Below are 10,802 nucleotides of genomic sequence, written 5' to 3' on the forward strand. Positions count from 1 at the left end.
CCGTTATAATAACCATGTTTCTGGTCTATGACTGTTTCTTTCTTTCTTTTTTTTTTTTGGAGAGATTTTCACTGTAGGGCGCATGCGCTCGCCAGACAGACAGAGAGAGACATAGAGACAGAAAGCGAGAAATCACCCCCCAGGGGGGATGGTCGCGCTGCAATCCCTTCTCCTCCATTCTCCTCTTGGGATCTTAGGCACGCACGCACACGCGCCCGGCGTGAGTTTTAAGCCACCGGGTCCGGGACACGAACCGCGGTCGACTACGTGGGAGTCCAGCGACATAGCCATTACGCTAACTGCTGGTTCCCTATGACTGTTTCTTTACAACCCTTTCTATCCATTACACTATGAACTCCCTAATGACAGTAATTACTTCATTTCACCTTTCCACTCCCAGAACAAGGGAAAGTACTCTGCACAAAGGAATGATTAGTCAATATTTTCTGAATGAATAAACTGTAGTTTAAATACATACAGTATATTCTATTGACCCACCCTCAGAGTTTCTTTATCAAATTTAATGGTGACATATTCAAACTAATTGCTTATTAACTGTTTTCCCTAATCATTTCTGAATCTACTTACATTTTAGTATTACTGATCATTACTCATTTTATTTCTAGACCTTAACATTATTCACATTATACTCTTTAGTCTTTTGGAGAGTGTTTTGTAACATTTACTCTAAGTACATTACTCAAAGTTCTCAATGTCATATATATATATATACACACATATATACATATATATATGTATATTGATTTGTCAGAGAACATGTGTATTCTCTGGAGAGAGAAAGACAGAAAGAGAAAAAGAGAGACAAAGCAACACTCTAGGTGTGGTTATGCTGCAATCCTCTTCTCTGTTTTTTCCTCCTTTCAGGATACTGGGCATGCATGCATGCACGTACATTATGTTTCTTAGGCCACCAGGTCCGGGACTCAAACCAGGCAGCAAATATGGGATTCAGCTGCCTCAACTGTCAAGTCACAGGCTGTCCCCACACAATGAAAGTTTTCAAGACTTTCTCTACACATGTCCCCAATGACATTAAGAAGAATAGAAGATGGTCCCCCACCCATTGAAATCTCATCTTCTGAAGGAAAGAGTTTTTGCTTCTTGGATAGCTAAGGATATAATAAGTAAGCAAGAGTTATTTATGCTCACCTTACCTACAACTTCCTTTTTGATGACTCAAATAGTCTTCTTTAGGTGTAATAACATTTGTTAGAGTGTGATAATGCATACAACTGCAAAAATCACTACAATTGCTACTACAAAGAAAGCACCCGAATATTATCTACTGTTAATTAGAAGGAAGCCCCATCAAACAGAAGAACACATACACATGTGCATGTACACACACATACACATACACGTAAGTACAAAGAACACTGAGTAAATTAAGAATTGTGTTCCTGAGTCAAGTTAGGGTTTATTTATAGTATGCTTCAGCTTCATTCTCACTAGAAAATGTTTCACGCAATAACATTAACAATCCTTTGTTAAAATGTGTTGATACTGAAGCTGGTGTTAACTAGATCACCTGAACAGAGAAGTGAATGGGTCAGCCACAACATCACATAGCCAAGAGCTTGAATTTCCCTTGTCCTTTAGAATTTCTTTTAATCCAGTTGATGTTTCAGTTGAAATGGCATCATTCCCATTAGCTTTAGGGTACAGGTAGATTTAAAATATAGGAGTCTTGGCATTAACAATTTGACGTATTCCCCCAAGGATCTGTTTCACATAATGATGTGACAATCCTAGTCTTCCCTGATTTTTATAACTTCACTAACAGCCTTGATTTTTTAGCAGAAGATTTTCCTTTTATGTTACAATAGAAAAGTATATTATTAATACTTGGAATAATGTCAAATTATGAAAAAACTAACATTAGGCATTTCAACTGAAAAACCTATTAATGCCTATTACATATTCAGAAGGAAAAAGTGTTAAAAGTATTTAGATGATTATTCCTGAGAAGTATGTCCTGAACAATTAAGCAACTTTTAGACGATAATCACACATATGAAACCATTATCCAATTTAAAATTAAATTAGCACTATTAGCCTAAGGCTGGGGGAGGGAAGGGAAAGATTAGTAAAGGGATGAACATACTGGAGCAATAAATGATTCGCAAGGCTTGAGATTTTGTTTTTGAGGGGTGAGGTCAGAAATACTTTATGCAAAAAGTCTCCTAAACATTCATGGAAGATGCGTATTTGAAAAAACTATGCATGGACTTAAAAAAAATTTGGAAAAAATGAACTCATACTCAAATTCCATTTTTCCACAGACTTTTGAACTTCCCTCATATTATCAAAAATAGCTAACTAAATTCTTAACAAATGAATGCATAAATAAAGGTGAGTCACCCATAAAATCAACGATATGTGTGCGTTAAGAACTAAAGGATTGTGATTAGTCTAATTCTGCAAACCTGAAGTCCAAGAACAAAATTGGAATGATAAAGTATCATCAGTTAGTCTAATTCTGCAAACCAGAATTCAAACAACAAAATTGGAATGATAAAGTATCATCAGTTATCTAAAACTAAACATATTTTTACCATATCATCTAGCAATTTCCCTCCTTAATATTTACCCAAATTACTTATGTCAAAGAAACCAAAAGCAAAAACAAAAACACAAAACAAACAAACAAACAAAAAATGAACCTGAACACAAATATTTATGACAGCTTTATTCCTCAGTCAAAACCTGGAAGCAACTAAGATGCCTTTCAACATATGAATGATAAATAAACTGGTACGCTGGTATGCCCACACAATGGAATATACTTCAGTAATAAAAGATACGTGCTTCAAGACATGAAAAGACACTAAACAACTTTAAATGCATATTGCTCAGTGAAATATTCCAATCTGAGAAGATTGTGCAAAACCACGGAGATAATAAAAAGATCAGTGGTTGTCAGAGGTTTTGACCAAGAGAGGGAGGGATAGATAGGTAGGGTACAGAGAACTTTTAGGGCAGTGAAAACTATTCTGTATGTATTATAATGGTAAATAGATATCATTACATATTTGTCAAAACCCATAGAACTATACAAGAGAGGAAACCCTAAATTAAACTATGGCATTTAAAATAATAACATACCAGTACTGGTTCTTCAGCTATTATAAATGTACCACATTATTGCAAGATTTTGAAAGTAGGAGAAACTAGGGAGGGGGCAGGTAAGGGAACTCTGTTTTTCCATTTGATTTTTCTGTAAGCCTATAACTACCCTAAAAAAAAAATTCTGATCATTAAAACAATTAAAAGATAAAATATAATAACAGCAATTCATGAATGGCAAATTAAGTACATGGGTTTCTAATAAATAACTATTTTTTCTCTCTTTATGTCAATGTATGTTAAATATGATGCATAAGCAAAAGTATAATATGTAGACTATGTGGTATATGTAATGTTGTCACAATAGGTCGAATATAAATACAGTACTTTCCATAACAATAAAAACGAAGAGAAAATAATAATAGAATCTTGTTTTGGTACCTTACTTCACAATGATTGGAGGGTACTTAAAAAAAATCACCCCCAAACTTCCTGAAACAAACATGTGTACATATAAACTTTTATACTGAATTTCTAAGAAGCTAGTCTTTTCTGTGTCACATATGAATAGGCAAATGAAATTAGAGGCTTGAAAACATGATAAGATAGTTGCACTTTATTTAAAATGATTAATCAATCAACTGAAAATATATGAGCATATGATGTTGGTGTTAAGGGAAACTTTGAGCATTTAGCCTCCTCTAGATCTAGGCTCAGGTTTAAAATATAGAACTATATTTCAAATGCATAAGTCAGATTAATAAAGGCAAATGGTAAAACCATCTTATGCTAACTAGACTTCCAACAGGTTTTGCAAGTAGAAACTTCCTTGCTCACCTAGGCAACTAAGATTCTGCTATATTTATGAGCTTCTCTCAAGTCCTGGCTCTTCACCTTGCCATCTTGGCATGAAGTACTAAGTATAATTCATTTGGAGGAGGTCAGCTCCACTCACATGGTTTTTCCTCCTTCTATTAAGTTTATTTAGATTTCATGAAGATTGTGCCAATAATCGAGAAAAAAGGCAGTCAAGTAATTTCTCTTTAAGTCACACTTCTATACCGTAGTCCCTGCTTATTCATAGGGCATAAGTTCCAAGATACCCAGTGGATGCCTAAAATTGCAGATATTACTGAACCCTATGCATGCTGTGATTTTGTAATCTGAAACAGCTACTAAGTACTAATGGGTGGGTAACGCATACACTATAGAGACACCAGACAAAGGCATGAGTCACATATCCTGAGTAAGATAGCACAAGATTCCATGATGTTATTCAGAATAGCACATGATTTAAAACTTATGAGTTGTTTCTCTCTGGTATTTTCCATTTAATATTTTTGGACCACAATTGACAGTGGGAAAGTACAACTCCAGAAAGCAAAACTGCTGGTAAGGTAACTTTCTATGTGTTCTATTTCATCATTGAGACATCTGAAAAGTGCTAAAAGAACTCATTACTAGGAATTACTTGCACCTCAAATTACCATCAAGCTGTACCATAAACTCACAGGTGAGTTAAAACAAAAATCAATTACACAAAATGAAGGGTCCTGTTAGCATGAGATTAATTGAAAACTATATATTGGGTCATCGGGAAATTCATGAATCATTTTTGCATTGAAGAACATAGAAAAATATGTCATGACTTTTCTGACAGCCCAATATTTCAGTTTATCTGTACCATCTCCAAAAAAGCACTGAAACAAAGAGAGCTTAGGTTAAAAACATATAACTGTAAAATGAACTGAGGAGATCCCAAATTTTCCTGAGAGTCACTTTCTAACCCTTGCTCTCCATTCCAATGTTATCTGAATTCATGTTACTACAGAGTGCTTTATCAAAGTTTTACTGTATTTATGACCTTTGACTTAATATACTACTTATAATCTTTGAAAAACGAATGTTCTTCCCTTACCACTATCAACCAAGGGGAAGAAAGATAAAAATTCGAAACTGCTAATATACAGTAAGTAAAATCCATACAGTGAAACAAAAAAGACTAATGAAAATATTTATAACCATCTCCCCAAAAGTCCCTATCAAGAAGATTTAGTCAGGGTCGGCTGTGGTGTGGTGGTTAAGGCAGCCAGATCCCACAAGGTCTATTGTGCAGTTTGAATCCTCGACCCAGTAGCTCTGAAAAACACACTAGGCATGTGTTTGTGCCCAAAATCCTGAAAGGAGGGGAAAATAGAGGAGAAGGGATTGAGGCATGAGCATCCCTTGTGTGGGGGAGGGGGTACTGTCTCACTTTCCCTCTGTCTCTGGCAAGCACACATGCCCTCTGGAAAAAGTATTAACGATAAAAAAAAATAGTGAACATCAAGTTAATATTGAAAGACACACCTCAGAGTTAAGATACTTTAATAATTATGTTTGACAAATATTAAAATAAGCATGTTTGAAGGCATGCACATAAACTGTTCCTGCAATTTACCCCAGGCAGCTCTAAGAAAGGCATTAAAAACAAAGGTAGCTCATAACTTCATAACCAGCTTCATGATAGGAGCCAAGGACAGACCTGACAGACACCTAGTTCTGCCAAGGATGAAAAACTAGTTGCACTTAACATTAACCAGCAAGATTTGGTCACAACTGAGTTTCTGCTAAGAAATTATATTCCCTGCTCATGATACAACCCTGAAGAAATGCACCGTAAGTGCATAAGGGGAGGCAACTACAAAGTGGATGGATACAATGACTTAAGCACTGATACACTTTAAGAGATTAAAACACACACATTAAATTGCATGAATTCACAACTAAGTGAGATGTTCTCCAAGACAAACAAGAACAATTTAACTTTAAGAAAAGTCCTGCATCAATTTTTCATGAATTAGCCACTGGTGGGTTCGCATTTCATGAGAAGAAAGATTAAATGTCGATTTCACACTTGGTGGACTGCCCCACCTACTGATTCAAATGAAAACAGAAGAAATTCATCACCCACATATTGACAACTTGTGATTTGTTTCAAGACATACCTTTTTACCAGTGTTCTAGTCTGAAGATAATATATGCCTACTATACAAAGTTAATAGCAGGTCCTGACAGAGTCGTTTACTTACTTCTAATAAAGAGGCTGAGTAGCTTTTTAAGACATTCCTAGCAACAAAGGTATTTACATATAATTTGCTCAGAACTAAAGAAATTATACAGGAATTGATCAATATATAGGTTTAAAGTCTAAATCCAGAGTTAGTGTACTCCAGGTACAGCTATGAATTTTTCTCTTACACAAGACCATCTGCTGGAAACTACTAGAAGAAAAGACTTCTTTGAAGAGAGATTTTGAAGCAGTATTTCCTTTACCTGAGGAAGATGTGTTACAAAGCCACCCCATATAGAAAATGCCAAATGCCATGTTATGTGTACATAGTCATATATTTTTATAAGAATTATTAAGCATAGATAATAAAATGGAAAAATAGAAAGGGAAAAAAGTAAGTTTGACATAAGGTCAGCATATTGGATGATAATTATTACCATAAGAAGTTTGGAAGGTTTTAAGAAGTCAGGTGACTTAAAGAATGAATGAAAGATAGATGCAGACAGGAAAGACAGTGGAAATTACTGAATTTAGTTACTTTCTAATTCCACATCAATGAGACTACAAATGAAATCTTCCTAAAATGAAATATTAGTGGATTTAAGGAGAGCAGAGCATTTATATGGTAAGTGGTATATCATCAAAGAATGTCTCTTTAAAAATAATGTTCATTTAAAACATTTATTGGTTCACATATAACAGTTAGTATTAAAGAATATCTTCAGTTACATATAGTACAATTTGATGACTCAGAGACACTATATGTAGCCTAATGTTTCTCCAGTACAACTTACATGTTATTTACATAATTTTTAGATAAATGAAAGTGTTACTTATACCCATTCTTCTTGAAATATGTTTTTGTAAACCAATTGCTGTCCCATCCTTAAAGAGACTACAATTAAACATCTTATTTGTAAAATAAAATTAAGGATAAATTTCTCCACTATATCCAAAAATATATAAAAGTAGGTCTAAAAGATGGATATGTTTCTAAAACATACCCATGCTTCATGTCTACATATAGTACTAATAATTTGAAATAACAACAAGAAAACAATGGCACCTGAGACATATTTACTATGGACCAGGTTACTATTCCAAGTATTTCCATCATTTTAACCCCTGTGAAATCCCATGAGGTAGCATTATTGTCCCATCTATTTTCCAGATGAGGAGGTGGAGATGTAAAAGATCAGATAACTTCTCAACTTCATATAGCCAGTAAGTGGCAGTGCCAGGTTCTGAATCAAGCACCCTGACATGAGTCCACTGCCTGTAAGTGCTACACTGGTGCTTCAGGATCTCCAACCTACTGTGAAAAATGCTGATGGTCTCTTGCAAGTAGTTTTTAACTGACAAATGTCTATAACCAGTTTTCTCAGGAGTAGAAGCTGTGGAATTGATCTGGTTCAGGTGTTGTAAAGGTGCACGCTCAGGATTTATGATGTGATTAGAAAAGAAAAAGGAAAAAATATATAATGCTTTGTGAGGGAGAGTAGAAAATAAGTGTGGGGAGAGATAGAGGCAAAACAAAATACGCAGCAAAAGTAATAACTCGAGAAATCTGAAACAAAAATAGAAGTGAATTTTATAAAAAGAAAATGAAATCACTCTAAGAAGCAAAGCCAAGAAACAAATTGCACTCCATCTTTAAGCTCCAACAACCTGGTTCTCAAATATACCACTTGACTGAAACTGCTAGTTCTGACCGTAAATTTCCCCTAAATTCTTTTCCATTCTCTTTCTACCTGAACTATTATTTAACCTTAAACAGTGATCACCATCCTCACTTTTCTACCTCTTGTTCTTCGCTTTACTATCTACTATGGCTACTTCCCATGACTCAGTACTATATTTTCAGTTGCCTAAATCTCATCTCTATCTATTCCACGGTATATAGTGAAAGTAAACATAGTAAAAATGGAAAAAACACAATGTATCACAAAAAGGCCCTTTCCCAGGGCCAGGTGGTAGCACAGTGGTAATATACTGAGCCCACATGGTAAAGGTCCTCAGTTCACATTCCAGAACCTCCCTGAGCATGCCAGGTGAATATTCACATGCCGGCCGTCCAGGTTGGTTAAGATTGGAGGTGGGTCATGGCCTGGAGACCCTGTTGGGGTGCCTGTGTCTGCCCGCCTGCCTATCTGCCCCCCTTCCCTCATATGGAAGAAATGAAATAACCTTTGAGAAATTAAAGCAAAATAAATGGTCCTTAGGCTACGCATGTTTAACAGTTTAGGGAGCCAGATCCCACATAGCCAGGCCAACTGTGCTGTTTGAATCCCAGCCCTTAAAAAATAAAGGGTACATGTACGTGTGTGCCCCAAATCTTGACATGGTGGAGAAATGGAGGAAAATGGACTACAGTGTGACCGTGCCTGATTAGGGGGTACTTTTTCCCTCTCTCTCTCTGGCCAGTGCATATGCCCTCCAGGAAAATAAAACTAAATACATTAATTTAATTAATCAAGGCCCTTTCCTAATTCCCCATCATCAGAACAATTCTCTACTTACCTGGGCTGTATCCAGTCAATTCTTTGGCTTCACTGTTAGCACTCACAGACCCTGTCTACTCCCCTTATATGTCCACGGCTACTAACACAGAATCTAAGCTTTTACTACTTTACCCCTCAGTTGCTAAAACTGTCACATAGCTCATGCCCTTGCCCTAAATTTCTCTCACTTCAATGCTCATGTTCTGGTGCCAGATCTGTTCATCTCAAACATCACCCTGAAAGATCTACCAAGGTTCCTGAATGCCAGTCAGATCTAACCTCATCTGCAGAATCTATTTTCAAATGAACATTAGAATGTCCATCTTTGTTTCCTCCTTAAATGCATCTCTCACTATTCCTTAATGTACACTTCCTAATTAAAACTGACTAAAATGTACATTACCATACAATATAATCTTTTTAAAATATATTTAATTTTATTTACCATTATTGTCACTATTATTTTTATATTTGCTATAGGGCACATGTGTTCACCAGAGAGAGGCAGAGAAAGAGAGAAAGCTAGGGGACAAGCAGATAGTGTAATGGTTACGTTGCTAGACTCCCATATAGTTCACCGTGGGTTGAGTCCCGGACCCAGTGGCTTAAAACTCATGCCGGCCGCTTGTGTGTGTGTGCCCAAAATCCTGGGAGGAGAATGGAGGAGAAGGGATTGTGGTGTGGCCAACCCCCCTGGGGGGTGATTTCTCACCTTCTGTCTTCTGGCAAGTGCACGCACCCTGTAACAGAACTCTCTTTTTTTAAAAAAAGAGTGAGAAAGAAAGCAAGTGACCAGGTCAAGGATTCAAACTGCAGTTGGAAAAAATGGGAGTCCAATGTACCAACCACCATGCCATCTGCTGGCCCTTCCAATATAATTTTTATAAACTACTTACTTCTATGCTTTAAAAAGTAAACAAAATATCAAAGTCTCTGGGTATTTTGAATAGTTAATTGCACATACTCCTCTACTGGGCTGTGAGATTACAGAAAATTTAACATTTATTGAATGTCTACCCTAGCAAAAGAACTATACTAGGTGAGCCTTCATCACAATATCAAAAGCAGATATTATGGAGACCAGCAGATGGCATAATGGTTATGTCACTGGAATCCCATGTAGTCAAATTAGTTTTGAGTCCCAGACCCAGCAACTTAAAAACTCATGCTAGGTGCATGTGAGTGCATGCCCAAAGTCCCAAGTGTAGAAGGGATTGTGGCACAGCCATTCCCCTGGGGGGCAATCTCTCACTTTCTGTCTCTCTATTTCTCCAGTGAGCTCACACACCCTATAAGCAAAATCGTCTCAGAGAGAGAGAGAGAGAGAGAGAGGGAGAGAGAGAGAGGGAGAGGGAGAGAGAGAGAGGGAGGGAAAAGTAGGTATTATGAACAATTTTATAGCTAAGTTCAGTGTGGTTAAACCATTTGTTTAAGTTCACACAGCAGAATCTAAATTTGAAATTTCCTTTGCAGAATTCCACCCCCCACAACTTGGCATAGTCTATCTCTTGGCCCAAATGGAAGTCACAGGTAATACTGATGCCCCTCTGAACTCCACCATGTTTCTTCCTTACTGTTGTGGCTTCCATTTGCCTGTAGATGCTGGAAGCTTCAGGCATCTAAGCTAATTCGGTAGCTTAGAAACAAAGATGCTACAGCCTCTAATTTCTTTAATGCTAGCACTCAGGCCCCAGCTACTGAGGTATGGCAGACACAATGACAACCATATGAAGTGACAGCTGACAGCAAGGGAGAAGACAAAATACCTATAAAAATTAGACACAAAAACTATTAAATGACAGCAGACTGGGACCATGAGCCTCTCCTGGTATTCTCTCTGTGCATTTCTCTCCAACTTAAAACTGACAAGCAAGAACAGAGCAGCTGTCCACCCCCTTTTTCTCCATGACTATTTTCTGCTCAATGAACACATGAAGGAAGGGGGGTCAAATTACTTCTCCAGTCCCTTTGGTTTTCTCTGGGTTTAGCTCATGTCTGCCTCTTTTTCCTTGTAAAAATGTCCATATGACAGTCCAAGGCAATGCTCAGTGCTTGGCAACTTTGTTAACAAATTCCAGGTGGTTCCTTTAGGAGGCTTCTTAAGACATCATCTTGTCCTTTCAAATTACTTTTCCTCATGAACTACTTTTTTTCCAAGGCTC

The 10,802-nt window shown here is 36.8% G+C and overlaps 1 protein-coding gene across 1 annotated transcript in view; it reads right to left on the reverse strand.

The window, feature by feature from the left end:
• The window catches only part of DIAPH2 (diaphanous related formin 2), a gene marked incomplete at its 5' end in the record, with an annotated part of 1,076,033 nt that overhangs the window by 658,028 nt on the left and 407,203 nt on the right, over positions 1-10,802 (reverse strand).

The sequence above is a fragment of the Tupaia chinensis genome, unplaced genomic scaffold (assembly GCF_000334495.1).
Source record: "Tupaia chinensis unplaced genomic scaffold, TupChi_1.0 Scaffold144482_1, whole genome shotgun sequence".
NCBI classification, from domain to species: Eukaryota; Metazoa; Chordata; class Mammalia; order Scandentia; family Tupaiidae; genus Tupaia; species Tupaia belangeri.